At 33.4% G+C, this 17,417-nt stretch overlaps 1 long non-coding RNA gene across 1 annotated transcript in view; it reads left to right on the plus strand.

The window, feature by feature from the left end:
* The window catches only part of LOC308622136, a 338,899-nt gene extending 321,784 nt beyond the window's left edge, over window positions 1-17,115 (plus strand). The window contains exon 3 of the long non-coding RNA XR_014016570.1: window positions 16,797-17,115. This is a non-coding gene — a long non-coding RNA (uncharacterized lncRNA). The remainder of the gene's footprint in view (window positions 1-16,796) is intronic.
* The last annotated feature ends 302 nt before the right edge of the window (window positions 17,116-17,417 follow it).

A 17,417-nucleotide genomic window follows, 5' to 3' on the forward strand; every position in this document is an offset into this window, starting at 1 on the left:
TTTTTTAACAAAAATCTTTGTATTATTTTAGTGTCTATAATATAAGCTACATCTACACAGGCAACTTTTTTTTAAGTCCAATTGGAGGTATATAGTAACGATTTCAGGATTCAAATTTTTGAGTTTGAGCTGTAATTATTTTTCAGTATCAGCATAGCTTATTACTATAATTCTTTGGCTAAATAACTGTTTCCTAGTATATACAAATCTTAGTATTTAATTTTAAAACTTTAAATATTTAAAATTATATGGTATGGTTCACAATGTAGAGAAGACACTTATTTTAATTTTTTAATTTTTATTTATTTTTTTATACAGCAGGTTCTTATCAGTGATCCATTTTATACACATCAGTGTATATATGTCAATCCCAATCTCCCAATTCATCCCACCACCCCACCACCACCACTTTCCACCTTTTGCGCCCATACATTTGTTCTCTGCATCTGTGTCTCTGTTTCTGCCCTGCAAACCAGTTCATTTGTACCATTTTTCTAGGTTCCACATATATGCTTTAATATACGATATTCGTTTTTCTCTTTCTGACTTACTTCACTCTGTATGACAGTCTCTAGATCCATCCATGTCTCTACAAATGACCCAATTTCGTTTTTATGGCTGAGTAATATTCCATTGTATATATGTACCACAACTTCTTTATCCATTCGTCTGTCAAAGGGCATTTAGCTTGCTTCCATGACCTGGCTATTGTAAGTAGTTCTGCAGTGAACACTGGGGTGCATGTGTCTTTTTGAATAATGGTTTTCTCTGGGTATATGCCCAGTAGTGGGACCACTGGGTCATATGGTAATTCTATTTTTAGTTTTTTAAGGAACCTCCATACAGTTCTCCATAGCGGCTGTATCAATTTACATTCCCACCCACAGTGCAAGAGGGTTCCCTTTTCTCCACACCCTCTCCAGCATTTGTTGTTTGTAGATTTTCTGATGATGCCCATTCTAACTGCTGTGAGGTGATACCTCATTGTAGTTTTGATTTGCATTTCTCTAATAATTAGTGGTGTTGAGCAGCTTTTCATGTGCTTCTTGGCCATCTGTATGTCGAGAAGACACTTTTGAATGCTAATTCAGAATTATGTACAAGAGTTAAGGACTTCAAAAAGACATTGAAAGCAACTACTTTTTAGCACTTAGGATAAGATCATCCTAAGTAATACGTATTTTATTTTTCAAATTACAATTAAAATGATCTATTAATCTCATCTTGGTTTCAATTTTGTTTTTCTAACACATTATATTTAGTAACTTCAGTTATCATTATCTGGCTCTCTATAGGTGGTAACATAATTACTTAGACACATTGTATATATACCTAGTTCTAGAACACTGTTGTTCTCTGATAACAATCAAACATATTTTTAGTTTTAAATGTAAGAAATGACTACACAGTAATGCTGACTTTATTATATGTCTAATATTCCTTAAACTCAATTTTTATTTTCCAAACATAATAGTGGAGAAAATAGTATAATGAACACCATTTACCCAATGATTAAGATTTTCTGTCAATTTTGTTTCATCAATACCCTCTCCTTGCATTTTCATCTATTTTATTCTGAAACAATTCCCAAAGAATGATTTTTTTTTTTAGTGTAAATACTGACTACAGCAAAAAGAGTATATTTTCTCAAGATAATGACTTCTCAAAATAACCTTTATCTTTTTGGCTGTATATATTTTTAGCCTTTTTTTTTCTGAAAATGGTCTCTATTTTAGAGCTAGCTGAAATATTAAACTTTTTAGTGTTCAGAACTCTTCGTAAATCACATCAAGCTCTTTTGAACATGTGCAAGATTGTTAACTGAAACTTAAAGTATATCAACCTAGATAGAAGAGCCCTTGAAAAGACAGTTTTCTGAAGTCATTTTCTTTCCTGCAAACACTGAGTTTATTAGGAAAGCTCTTTAAAAACTATGACATATGTTTCTAACTATAGAGATTATAACAGTTTTATTCTTTAACTTAAAGGAAATTCGGTGTGACTTTCTGGGTTGGCATTCCTTTTGGAGGTTATAATCTGGAATATGAATGGAACTCCGATATTAATAATCAGAATATCTAGTCTGTGCAAAGGAGGCTTGAGTTTAGGTGATATTTTCCACTTTCTAACACACATTGCTTGTTACATAGGTGTTCAGCTCTTTCTTTTCTTTGCAACTGTAATTCCCATTTCACCCCCACCTTCCTTGCAATTTTCCTTGGGATTTTTCTGCATTTGAAAGTCTGACTGTAAATCAAGGGACTCCAAACATTGGCAATCTGTTTAACAAAATAACTGTGCTGATTTCTTAGTGAAGTCAGATGAAATTTATTCACACTGGAGTCTTTTAGAGGGTGAGATTATAGAATGAGATAGATTGTCAAATGGAAAAATAGTGGGAAAGTACTGTTTCAGTGACCTAGAATGTGGCTTGTTTTTGTCTGTTTTCTTCTCTAACACAAAAATTGACTCTGGCTTTGCATAGGTGGAATGACTATCCAAAGTAGGTTGTAGTTTTTGGGGTTTTTTTTTTTCATGCAAAGTGTTCATTTCTCTTAAATAACAGCATTTTGATCTTCCTTTGGGTAACTCTTGTACACTCTCAGCTTTTGTAGTGGGCAGTCAGTCCTGGCTTTGTCCATCACACCTTTCCACTTGCCAGCCATAGTAATTGGTCCAGGGATAAGCACATGATCCCAGCTTGACAATGTGGGATATTTTTACCCAGCATGAAACTGCTGAGCAATAAAGGTACTCTTGCCATGGATATTAAGTTTGGGAGGCTCTGAACCTGTCGGGACTACCAAGTAGACAGAGCCCGCCTGAGAGTAAATCCACACTGCAGAAAGCAGAATTGAAAGACAGTGAGTGATGGCACTCTTATAACATCATTCCAACCTCTTGGTCTAACTATTTCTGATTTCAGTCTACTTGTATTTCTGAGTTATAAATCTATATTCTTATTTTTTTTCTTTGCCACTTTGAGTTTTCTTTCACTTGCAACTGAACAGTTCCTGAACTAATACTCCATCTATTGACAAGTCAAATTCTATTTAAAAAAAAAATTGCAGTGTCAACTTTGTCATTTTTATGCCTCATGTACACACCTAAATCATTTGTGTCTTGTAACTTTAACCCCAAGTATTCATCAGGGCCCTAAATCTCAAATTGTCTCTTAGTTTTTATCAAAAGCCCATTTGATATAAGTTGGAATGCCAGATTAAGAGAGTAAGAATGAAAAAGTATGATGGAGAAAGTCTGAGTAAAAACAAACTAATCATATAGTTGCTTTAAATTTTCTATGAGATACAAATCCAGACCATCAGAATGCAATATACTAGAATATTACTTTAGATTTCCATAAAGATGCCTTCACAGAATTATGAGTTAATATAAATTTATTTAGCACTTCAGGTAATAACCAAATCAGCTTAGCTTTCTGACATAACTACTTTCCTTTTTCCCCAGGCTATAGAATAGAAAAGGTTTACAACAATCTTGGGTTGCCATTCTTGCTTTAACACTAGCTCTGTTACTTTAAAGAAGTTACTTCAGTTCTCTATGATTCCATTTCTTTCTCTGAAATGAAGCATGAAAATAATGTTTTCTTCACATATGGTTGTAAGTATTACAGAATATAATAGAAAATATTGAGGAAAAAGTAGATAATGGAAACTAGTGGTTTTTTAAAAAAATTTTTTATTGGTGTGTAGTTAATTTACAATGTTGTGTTCATTTCAAGTGTACAGCAAAGTGATTCAGTTATACATATACATATATTCATTCTTTTTCAGATTCTTTTCCCATATAGGTTATCACAGAATATTGATTAAAGTTCCCTGTGCTATACAGTAGGCGCTTGTTCGTTATCTATCTTATATATAGTAGCATGTGTATGTCCATCCCAAGCTCCTGATTCATTCCCCCCCCGCCACCTAAAACACGGAAACTAGTGGTATTATCTTTTATCAACCCCTTCAAATCTCTTTGAAGGTAAAATGTCAATTAGATGGTAGGACTGTGTATTTCCTCAGGTAATGAATTATGACAGATTTGAAATTTAGGCTAATCTCTATGATTTCAAAGAGTTTAATGATTTTTCTAAAACCAAGCAAATTATACTATCTTTAATTTGTTTAGCCACTCCATACTCAAAAGAACTTTTACATTTGGTATCCCAGCCATTCTTTTCTGTTTTTTTGGCAGTGGGTAGAGAGGTTATCATCAGGCTATAATTCTTTTATCACATATTTGCATCTTCTTGACTGTAACTACTAAATCACATATATGTATCTTCTTGCCTATAACTATTAATGGTGTAGTGATGCTGATTTATCACTTAACAACTTTCACCCATTGGACGATATTGCCCTGGAGTAGAAAAGGATGAAGTCCTAAAAATAAGGATGCAGTTATTAATAATTCACCATCTCAACATTAACCAACAGAAGCTGACAGGGTTTTCTGTCCCACAGATAGGACTCCACATTCAGAAAGGGGATTCCCTTATGACGAAGGTAGTGATGACACAAATGTCCCTAAAGGGAAAAATTTCCGAAATATTAGAACTCTGACTTTTAAACTGTAGTACGCATTATGGTTTAAGTAGTTAAAAAAAAAAACTAAGTACTTTAATTATAATAATATGTAAAAGTTAGTTTTAATTACTTTTTGGTATAAAATATAAGCCTTCAGGTCCTTTCTCTACTCAAGAATAATGGGGAAAAAGATATTGCAGTCTATGATTTTCTCTCAGCTTCACTTTACCATAGCTTATCTGATCCTCAGAACTGAACTGAAACTAGATTTTCCTCTGACATCAGCAAAAGCTTTTCTGAAGTGTTTGCATATCTCCAGGTGCATGGGTCCCTGAATAAATATTATTTCAACACTGATCAGCTGCATAGGTGAAGACCAAGTTAGGAAAGAGGTCTACAAGGATTTCTTAATGAAAGCAGGTGGCTGTTGATATTCTAAATAGATTCAGTAATTAGAACATTTTTAGGACTTTAGGGTGCATCTCACAAGGGATTTCTGTAATATTTAGAAGACAGCTCACATAGGAAAGCACTTGTTCAGAAAGATATTCATTCATGCTCTCTTAATAAATAGGGGGAAATTATTTTAAAAACTATATATGGTAAGATCAAATGTTCTGTTCCTAGCAGGGAAATACTTTACTTTTTGGATTTATTGCTGAGTTTTAGGAATTTCTGCAGTGTCAAAGAACTGCCTTCCTATATAGGACGTGGATTTCAAGTGTAAGTCAAAAAACAATTACCATATTTGTTTGAAACTTTATTTAGGGTGAGCAGATAAAACATACTCTGTGGAACAAAATTCACTTAATAAATAACATTCCATACCAAGTTTAAGTAACAGTAGATTTTATCTTCATCCTCTCCATTTGTTATGTCCATTAAACATATTATCTATTCTAAATAACATATCTGCTTGACTAGTCCTAAGATAAGATGTTGAAACTTTCTGGTGTCATTTTATGATGTGAGTTTCCACCAAGAGAAATTTAAAATGCATTTATTTTTAACCTATATTTACACTTTGACTCAATCCTTGTTCCAGTGGTACAACCTGCAAGAGAAAAGTTAAGACATTTTAGCAAGAGTATACATAGTAAAAAAAAAATACTGAAAAAGTTTAAAAATTGTTACCAGCACTTAAGTAAATTAAATTGCCAAGAAATAATTTTTCCTGAAACGTATTGATTAGTGATAGGGTGCAAAGTAAACTAAATCAAATTTCACATCTCCTTCAGTGATGTTTCTGAAATTCTGAGTAATGACCCAGGTTGAGCCATTAATGCAAATCCTCAAAACTTAAATAGTTTCTTGATACTTTTCTTGAGGCATCGTTTAAAGAAACAACAGATGCCTCTCCACATGCATTCTAAAAATCAATACAATTAATCAATAATGCTCTCCACAGGTAATAAATGCTGAGAAGCATTTCTGCCTATCTATATTGATCAGGAGAATTGCTTCAGATTGGTTCAGATGTGTATAAAAATCATTTCCTTATTGATCAAAGCCTCCCTTCTCCACTCTGTTATTTCATATGTGGCATACAACTGTTTTAGACTTCATGTATATCTGTGATAAACAAATTTCCTGTGATCTGTGTATGAGACTGATTTGAAATGTAAAATGGGTGTTTTTGTTTCTTTGGGGGAACATATTGCTTGAAATTTAATCAAAGCATGAATAATCATCAGAAATTACTGAATTTAATGAGAAATGTAATGATGTTTTTCATTCACATTTTCATTATTTGTAATCTTAAAATTTAAGCTTTTTTTGAGTCTGTTTCTATTTCTTATAACAGAATTCATGTAGACACATGCATTTAATCCAGAATGATGCTATTCCCGGTAGTATAAACAATAGAAAACTGCATAGTTTTAGTCAACTGTTGACTCATATTGCTGGCAAGTTATATTTTGGTAACATGATCAAACATGCAAGTGGACATTGTGACCTTTTTTGCTAATATATGTGTTAAGTATATAGACAGAGTAATAAGAAAAGTATGTCTTCTAAATTAATTGTCTAACAATAAGTGTACAGTTTCAACAGATATAGCATTTAATGAGTCTCATTAAATAGGCTCTATTCATCTTTGATCCAAACAATTGATTCATTGGGTAAATATTATTAGATTAAGGACTTTTCCAAGGAAGCTCAACTTCTAAGTCTTGATACATTAACTAGTGTTGTGAATTATAACGAAAAAGCCAAAGATTCCTGTCAACATGACTTAGTAAATTTCATAACCTTATACTACCTATTTTCCTTATCTGAATGTTCCATTACAAAATGGCATTATTTTGGCCACTGTATAAGCTACTGTGGAAAGTGTCACTGAACCACTACCTCCTTAAAACTTGACCACCAATTGTTACTTATTGAAATGTTTCATTCATCTCATGATTTTCGTTTGGAATTTCAGGGAATATGAATTATCATATAGTCAAATTCCAATATCTCGATTTTAGATAATTTTACTTTATTTTCTAACAACTTAATTTTTTTAATTCTGAAGGAATCTCTTATGCAAAACTAAATTGAAATCTTTCAACAAAACAAGAACTGTTTTCATGAACAATTAGTGTAAGAAATTGGACAAACTATGTTCACTATATTCAGAAATACTATTTGAGTGAATCTGAGGAAATGTTAGTCAGTCAATGTTGAAAGCATAGCATCAGAAGGATGATATATTCTGGTTTGTTTCCCCTAGAGCAAAAATAAAATAAATTTTATAACATCTTAATATAAAACACTTGCCAAAGATGTGGAGGTATCTACCTTTCTGCTCATTAAGGCTCTATTGAATCTTGGGTACGTGGTTGGGCTCTATGAGCTCTAAAAGGATAAACCTGCTTTCCTAAGTCTCTCATATATTCCCAGGAAGCTAACTAACTGTACAATAAGATTCTTGGAGTCAATAGGTACCATTAGGGTAACCACAGAAATGAAATTTTTGAAATATTTCTTGTACTTAAATAGAAATTAATTTTAAAGTATTCCTAGGAGCAAGCATAGATTCAGCCGGAAACTGGAACTGCACACCCAAGAGATATTTACTCTGACTCATGTTACATTTCAGTAAGGGCAGCTTAAAGACAACATTGAGCCAATCAATAAAAATTCATCTGGAGGTATTAGGGCATGACGTGGAGGATAAGAGTGTTAGCTCTGGAGTCAGATAGTCCTCATTTCCAGATTCCACCACTTATAAGCTGCGTGGCTTTGGGGAAGTTGCTTTTATCTGTCTCATTTTCCTCCTGCATGAAGCAGAGTGTGTGCCAGCACCGTCCAGTAGAAACATAATGTGAACCACATATATAATTTAAAATTCTTAGTAGCCATGTTTTCAAAAATCAGGTGAAATTAGTTTAAAAATTTTTTAAATTTAATACAATGCATCCAAATTAGTATTATTGTGATATGTAATTGATATAAAATTATTAATGAAATATTTTACATTCTTTTTTCATACTAAGTCTTTAAAATCTGGTGAGCATTTTACAATGATAGCACATTTCAGTTTGCACTAGCTGCATTTCAAATGCTCAGTCAGTAGCCATATGTGAGTAGGGGCTGCTATCATGGATAGTGCAGGTATATATTCACCCCATAGGGTTGCTGTAAGGATAAAATGAGATAATGTGTGTAAAGTGTTTAGAAAGGTGTTTGGCAAATAAAAAGGATGAAAAAAAGGTAGTTGTGAAAACTGTTACTGTTATAACTGAGTATTGACTACAGCAGCCTAGGTGCTAAGCTGGGGTGAAAGCAAAAATATATGACATGACTCTGTTCCTGAGTAATTACAAAGTTAAGAAGGCAAGATAAACAGCTAACTATAATTTATGGCATCTTATTACCATATGAATGTACGAATAAAATGCAGCAAATGCTCAGAAGAGGAAGATCTTCCCCAGTACAGTTGCCTTGTACCCACCTTGGTGAAGAAAATCATTTTGAACTGGGATTTAATCAATGGGTTGACTTTTCTCAGGAAGATAAAGTAAGGGACCATGAAGGATAGCTAAGAAAAATATTCTACCAGAGGAATAATAGGAGCAATAATTCAAAGGTGGGGAAGTGAAAAAATACCCTCAAGAAATGATGGCAATTTTTTGATGGAGAACACAGGGTTCATGTAAGGGTGTACTTGGGTGAGTACATGCAGATCTGTATTAGCGAAGGGGGTTTAAAAGCCATGCTAAGATACTAGGATATTTTCAGTGTCAGAAGTAAATAGTAAAAAGAGCACTGATTTGGAAGTCAAAGATCTGATTTTAACCAAGTTCTACAATTGCCATGAATATGCCAAGTTCTTACCTTGGGCAAGTCACTTCATCTCAGTTGTGTATTTTTAAAGTGACGTAATTGATCTAAAAAAAACAAAACCTGAGAATGTCAAGAGTTGTAAGGGGTCTCTTTGTTGTCACTGTTCCTGCTGTTTTTGTTGTTGTTCTATTCAAATTTATGGTATTTTAGGATGGGAGTGGCATAATTGAAGAAAGCTTTAAGAATTAATGTAGGTAGATTTAAAGGTAAAGAAATTGTAACCAAAAATCACTTGGGATTATCTTTTCAATGGTCCTGACATCTTAAAAATAAGCACTTCAGTATTGTAAACATAACAGTTGGAAATGGGAAAATTATAGAAAAGTAGCAAAGAAAAATGGATAAAAGTTGGATTAAGGATGGAGAGGGAGAAAAGGTGTGAAATGATTGCCACTGCAGTTTGGACTCTGAAAAACAGAATATAGTATTCAAAATTGAAATGGAAGAACTAGACAGATAGTTTTGCTGGAGATGTGGGAAGGGATGTAACATGAGTTTGTAGTTTAGTAGGTACAATATATACGCTACAATGTGTGCTTTTAAGAATTAATTGATATATGTGGGAGATGATGGAGGAGTAGAACATGCAGTTCACTTCCACAAATACAGCAAAAATCCATCTACAAGTGGAACGATTCGCACAGCCTGAAGAGGCTGGAGTGTAGCAACTGAAGGTCACTCGGAAGAAGCCTGGGCCTGCCAGAAAGGCAAGGCACCATTGTTGGGGGGCACACGAGGAGAGGGGCAGGACCACCATAGGAGCTTCTTTCCCTGCACGCATGTGCTTTCAGGGCTCTGGGGGCAGGCGCAAGCCACCACTGCCATACTGAGCTCCAGGGTGGGCACAGGCTGCCACCACCACTAAGAGACCCGCAAGTGGGCTCCAATGGCTGCCCCCACTGTCCTTGGAGTGCGTGGGCCATGGCTGCAGCGAGGGGACCTGCAAGCAGGCACCAATCACTGTCCCTGCTGTCCTGGGGAGTGGGCAAGCTGCCACCGCTGCTAAGAAACCCTGCAGCAGGCACCAGTCTGCTGAGAGTTAACACCTATCTTGAAACTCGTCCAAAAAATTGAAGAGGAAGGAACACTCCCAAACTCATTCTATGAGGCCACCATCACCCTGATACCAAAACCAGACAAAGATAGCACAAAAAAAGAAAATTACAGGATAATATCACTGATGAACATAGATGAAAAAATCCTGAACAAAATACTAGCAAACAGAATCCAACAACACATTAAAAGGATCATACACTGTGATCAAGTGGGATTTATCCCAGGAATGTAAGGATTCTACAATATATGCAAATCAATGTGGTACACCACATTAACAAATTGCAGAATAAAAACCATATGATCATCTCAGTAGATGCAGAAAAAGCTTTTGAAAAAATTCAACACCCATTTATGATATAAAAAAAAAACTCTCCACAATGTAAGCATAGAGGGAACCTACCTCAATATAATAAAGGCCATATATGACAAACCCACAGCAAACATCATTCTCAACAATGAAAAACTGAAAGTATTTCCCCTAAGATCAGGAACAAGGCAAGGATATCCACTCTTGCCACTTAAAAATAGTTTTGGAAGTCCTAGCAATGGCAGTCAAAGAAGAAAAAGAAATGAAAGAAATCCAAATTGGAAAAGCAGAAGTAAAACTGTCACTGTTTGCAGATAACATGATACTGTATATAGAAAATCGTAAAGATGCTACCAGAAAACTACTAGAGCTCATCAATGAATTTGGTGAAGTTGCAGGATACAAAATTAATACACAGAAATGTCTTGCATTCCTATACACTAATAAACAAAGAAAGATCAGAAAGAGAAATTAAGGAAACAATCCCATTTGCCCACACATCAAAAAGAACATACTGGCTTGGCCAAAAAGTTCGTTTGGTTTTAAGTAAGACATTTTTCATTTTCACCAAGAATTTTATTGAACAATGTATTCACTAACCAAATGAACTTTTTGGCCAACCCAATACCTAGGACTAAACCTACCTAAGAAGGTAAAAGACCTGTACTCAGAAAACTATAAAGTACTGATGAAAGAAATCAAAGATGACACAAACAGATGGAGAGATATACCATGTTTTTGGGTTGGAAGAATCAATATTTTCAAAATGACCATACTGCGCAAAGCAAACTACAGATTCAATGAAATCCCTATCAAATTATCAATTGCATTTTTCACAGAATTAGAACAAAAAATTTTACAGTTTGTATGGAAACACAAAAGACCCCAAATAGCTAAAGCAATCTTGAGAAAGGAAAACGGAGCTGGAGGAATCAAATGCCCTGACTTCAGACTATACTACAAAGCTACAGTAATCAAGACAGTATGGTACTGGCACAAAAACAGAAATATAACTCAATGGAACAGGATAGAAAGCCCAGAAATAAAACCACACACCTATGGCCACCTAATCTATGACAAAGGAGGCAAGAATATACAATGGAGAAAAGAGTCTCTTCAATAAGTGATGCTGGGAAAACTGGATAGCTACATGTAAAAGAATGAAATTAGAATATTCTCTAACATCATACAAAAACATAAACTCAAAATGGATTAAAGACCTAAATGTAAGACTGGATACTATAAAGCTCTTAGAGGAAAACATAGGGAGAATACTCTTTGACATAAATTGAAGCAATATCTTTTTGGATTGACCACTTAGGGTAATGAAAATAAAAACAAAAATAAACCAATGGAACCTGATTAAGCATAAAAGCTTTTGCACAGCAAAGGAAACCATAAACAAAGTGAAAAGACAACCCACAAAATGTGAGAAAAAATATCGATATTTGGAAACAAAATGACCAACAAGGGCTTAATCTCCAAAATGTACAGATAGCTCATGCAGTTCAGTATCAAAAAAATGGGCAGAAGATCTAAATAGACATTTCTCCAAAGAAGACATACAGATGGCCAAAAAGCACATGAAAAGATGCTCAACATCACTAATTATTAGAAATGCAAATCAAAATGACAATGAGGTATCGCCTCACACCAGTCAGGATGGCCATCATCAAAAAGCCTACAAATATAAATACTGGAGAGGGTATGGAGAAAAGGCAACCTTCCTACACTTTTGGTGGGAATGTAAATTGGTACAACCACTATGGAGAACAGTATAGATGTTCCTTAAAAAACTAAGAACAGAACTACCATATAATCCAGCAGTCCCGCTCCTGGGCATATATCCAGAGAAAAACCATCATTCTAAAAGATACATGTACCCCAATGTTCATTGCAGCACTATTTACAATAGCCAGGACATAGAAGCAACCTAAATGTCCATCAGCAGAGGAATGGATAAAGAAGATGTGCTACATATATACAATGGAACATTACTCAGCCATAAAAAAAAATGAAATAATGCCATTTGCAGCAACATGGATGGACCTAGAGATTATCATACTAAGTGAAGTAAGTCAGACAAAGAAAGCCAAATATCGTATGATATCACATATATGGAATCTAAAGAAGAAAATGTTACAAGTGAACTTCCTCACAAAACAGAAACAGACTCACAGACTTTGAAAAAAACATGGTTAACAAAGGGGAAAAGGCGGGGGAGGGATAAATTAGGAGTTTTGGATTAACATTACACACTACTATATATAAAATAGATAATCAACAAGGACCTACTGTATAGCACAGGGAAGTTTACTCAGTATTCTGTAATAACCTATATGGGAAAATAATCTGAAAAAGAATGGATATATGTATATGCATAATTAAATCACTTAGCTGTACACCTGAAACAATACAACACTGTAAATCGACTATACGCCAATATAAAATAAAAATTAAATTAAAAAAGAATTCATTGATATGTGAAGCCCATGGATGTTTTAGTTTGAGTTTCACAAAGTCGTAAATTCAATCCCATAATTCTTTTCTTCAGTGTTAATATGAGCATTAAATTTAGCCTATTTACTTTGGAAATTCAGTGGCACTCAAAGAGAAGCCCCAAGTGTCACACTTATCTGAGTTGTAATTTATGAAAGAAATTTTAAAGCCAGTAAAAGAAGCAAGACGTTTTGAATAATATTTCAATTCAAATCCCAGCTTGACCTTCTCTGAGTCTCTTTCTTCATTAGCTAAAAAGGGAGAATATCTACCTGTAAGGATTGAGTGCAGAACATGTGAGGTAACCAGTGGAGCTCTAGATGCTCAATAAACGATGGCTACTGTGAACTCATTCTAGCAGATCTGAAAGACGAAGAAATTCATATCCTTTCTTTTCAAAAAAAATCAATATTATACTACTATTTATATCATACCACAACTCCTCCTGCAACAAGCATGTAGTCATTACTGATTATGTCAAGTTTCATAGTTAGTGTCAAAAATATTTCAGTAGTAGGTAATATGCAGAATTCCTAAACTTAAGAAGAATTTGTCTAGGTTAGGAGGTAAGTGTTAAAAGATTCAGGTAACTCCTGGGTATTTTAGGTGTATATTCTCAAATTGAATTTTCACACATGTAAGTATCTAAAATTAATTTTAAATTCTTTAGTTTGAAAAAGTGCCAATATTTTATTTGCACAGTTTGTTAGCATGCAATGAGTTTCCAGTTTTTGTTGGTTCATACAAAGTGATTACACATACCCAGATAAAATGTTACCACTCAATCTCCATGGGTTAATTCATTTTATAAACTTCAAGAGATTCAAACATTCAAGTTTTATACCAAATCCAATTGAGACTGCTTTGCTCAAGATATTATTAAACCTATATTTTTCAAAAAATTACTTTTTAAAAGAGTATAAAGAAGCTCTATCATGTTAAGTAAATTATGTTAATTTAGAACTAAAATTTGAGGGAAACACTAATTTTTAAAGGTTTGTTCACTCATCCAATAGCAGAGCAATACTTTGAAGGTGAAATTTAGTGCTTACCTTCTTTAGCCAAAAGAAGTTAGCAAATTAATCCAATAGAGTAAAATGGATAGTAATACATGTTATACTCATTCAAACTCATTGGTCAGCAAACAAGATACTGATTTAACCAACAAGAAATTATTCTGAAGTCTTGATGGATAAATTTAAATTTAAATCAGTGTTGGCAAACTATATTATTCTATGTTTTTTAATAATATACTTTAAATCCATGTGATATTTGTGGAATATGTGCATTTATAATTTAGTATAATTATTCTTAAAATACCATGCTAAATGACATTTTAAATAATCTATTCAGGAATTGCATGTTAGAAGACAAAATTTTATTAAAATGTTATAATGGTTAAATATTTTATTTAAATGTTATAAAATTTTTAAATGTGAAATAAAAAATAAATTATATTTCTATTTTGAAAGAGGCTTACTCACTTTAACATGAACATTGTTGGTACAAGTTTTCATAAATCCTCATAGTACTATTTAAAATTTCATATCCACCATATTTTAACTCCATTGACCAAGTTTGATATAGGTACAACTTCTATTCTTCCGAAATTTGTCATTAAGACTGACATTGGTATGACAAATGATTCATATTGTAGTTTACTTTTTATTACCAATCATCAGGATATATAGAAAGATAACTATGCACATGTCTCTAAATACTCTTCTTTGTAGAGATGTCACCAATAGTCATACTGTGATTTTTTTTCTTTTGAGAGAGCCACCTCTCTGTCTCTCACACCAACAGATACTAATGTAGTAATTGACACATCCTGGTAAGTAATTTTGAAAATCTCCTAACCTAGAAAGAGTTCAGCATCTCAGATCCCAGTAAAACTAATTTTGGGGTCAGACATTATATGCCATGTAATAATCCAATATTTAGAAATGAACATGATTTTATATATACATACATACATACACACACACACACACACACACAATCATACAGCCTTTTAAAAATGAGTTCAAGTAAACCTGCAAACCTCACCATAAACTTGCTGACTCAAATTTGTTCTAACAGACACAATTTTTAGATACCTGAGGCACGGTGCTGCTGAATTATATAATCTTATCATTAAATTCCAATATTACCATCTTCTCTATTTTATTGAACAAGCTTTCAGGAATTACCAAGAACTTTCATAAATACTTCCAATTAAAATTTTTACAGATTTGACTCCAACAAAAGATAGTGGTTTAAAAGCTAAATTCTTTCCTTTTTCTTTACAGGCTTTGATTCTGTTTGGTTTTGTTTTCAAAAATAGAAAATGATATTTACCACCTTCTTAGTTGTTGTATGAAGAATACAAGAAAAAAGTTATTTGATTCTTAGGAAAGTCACAAACAACAACTGCCTACAATGTGTGGCTGGAAGTGTAATCCATATGTAATGCCTCTGTGTGCAGACTTAGTAGAAGGGGCTTTATAATAAATATTCACATCTGCTGCTTTGGACACTCTAATCCATCCTAAGGTTCTTTGCTGTGTCAGGCTTTGTTCTAGATGAAGAAGCTCAGTAGATATAAAGGTTTGCAAATAGGCCATATTTATTATGATTAACTTTACTTTTATAACTTTTCTCTGTTTTAGAGATATTCATGGCAATTTGGGTTATAATTCTTGATTAAGTATTTGACTGTGACTGTTATGGCAATATTATTATTGAATTTTTATTACGGAATGGAAAATTTCTATTTTAACAATATATCACCTACTTAACATCTGTCAAGAAGGCATCACTGATAAAAATGCTGTGCTGGATATGGAAAAAATTACTAAAACCCCAGGCTCTGGATTCAAAGTGCTTGTGATTAAAGGCTAACTCCCTCCATATCTAGAGTGTCATCTTAAGCAAGTTACTTAGCCTTTCCAGGACTCTCCTTCTTCACCTTTATAATGGAGTTAATATTATTTTCTTTATCATTAGATATTGTAAGGATTATATGGAATTATCAATATATATGTTAGGTACTAAATCTAGTATCTAATGTGTTGAAAGAGTTTAATGAATTTTAAATGGCATTACTGGAATGATAATGTTATATGCCTTCTAAGTATGATTAGATAATCCCAGTGACAGTACTAAACTCATTTATTTAACTCACATACTTATGTAGACATATTCTGTTGTTTTTACTTACCTCCAAATTCCCTGATAGTTTGTTGCTGGACTTCTTTAATAAAAAGTATTAGTTAGAATGAGATTGCTGATAGGTTTTTCACTTTAAGGAAATTATTAACTCACAAATATATGGTATAAATATTATGAGAATACTCTGTGCTGTATTTAGCTCTCTTATGACACAAAATCTTAGTTTAACAGAATTTTGAATTTTAAATTAGATTAAAAAAACCTAAGACATCTTTGAAATGGAGGTATTTATTTTCACTTCAACTCCAAAAACAATTTGTTGCGCTAATGAGTACCACAATTTTTAAAGTATAAATGTATATTATTAGTTCTAAGTAGTGATTTAGTATACTAAACAAATTTAAGTTATAAATTACCCACTGTGTGTATATATGTATATATGTGTATGTGTATATATGTATACATGTATATATGTATATATATATATCTTTGCCTTAGATACATTTTGAATCCCATTTTTTAACAGCTTTTTTCAGAAGTAATTCACTTGAAAAAAGAAAGCCTTCATTGCTTAATTGCTTTCAATCTCATCTTCTCAAAATTATTAATCCCAAATATAAGGAGACTAGCAGGGCATTTGATGACCTCTGCATATAAAGTAGAGCATTTTAAAATTTTATAATCTAATCATTGGCATATCTTAATTTTAACTGGAATTATTTCCTATACAGCCAGGAGTTAGTTCATATTTAATGACTGACATCTAACGTAAAATGAATCTGAATTACAGTTGAAACAATACTGTATATTCTGTTGCTTATAAACTGTGACTGCTTGAATTAAAACTTTGATATTCATTCTCTCTCCCTCCCTCCCTCCCTCCCTCCCTCCCTCTTTCTCTCTGTCAGGTCAAGTTTTAGCTCAGGCAAGTGGCAATGGGGTTATCCATTTGCTGGATCTTAAATCGGGGCAGATCCACAAATTGATGGGCCACGAGAGTGAGGCTCACACGGTCGTATTTTCTCATGACGGAGAGACTCTGTTTTCTGGAGACTCCGACGGCACCATTCGAACGTGGTCTTGACGGTCAGCATATCCCAATGCAGAGGGCATTCCCTTTAAGGTTTGAAAATGCCTTGTATAGTTCCAAACCAGTAAATATCTGGTTAAATATGCCAGCAGGTAACATTTACAATTTGCTTTAAAACATGCTTTGGACATATATTTTAGTGCTCATTACTGTTCCCAATTAAAAAAATAACTTTCTGCTGATTTATTTGTGTCTGGGTCTTTTTCTTTCTCCTTTTGATAAGAATTTCCAGACAGAGCATCTTTGCTAGCAGTTTGGAAGAAACAGCTTTACAATGACGCCTAATGACAGACTAGATGAATTACAGGAGATTGATTTTGAATGTTACAAAGCAAACTGCAGGAGAACCAGACGACTTTTTAAAAAAAAAATCAAATCTAAACTGCAGGAAAACCTAAAGTTTAATCATGTAGCACAGGGAAAGTCTTTCTGTAAGCAA

Source organism: Mesoplodon bidens (genome assembly GCF_964165515.1).
Source record: "Mesoplodon bidens genome assembly, chromosome: 8".
NCBI lineage: Eukaryota > Metazoa > Chordata > Mammalia > Artiodactyla > Ziphiidae > Mesoplodon > Mesoplodon bidens.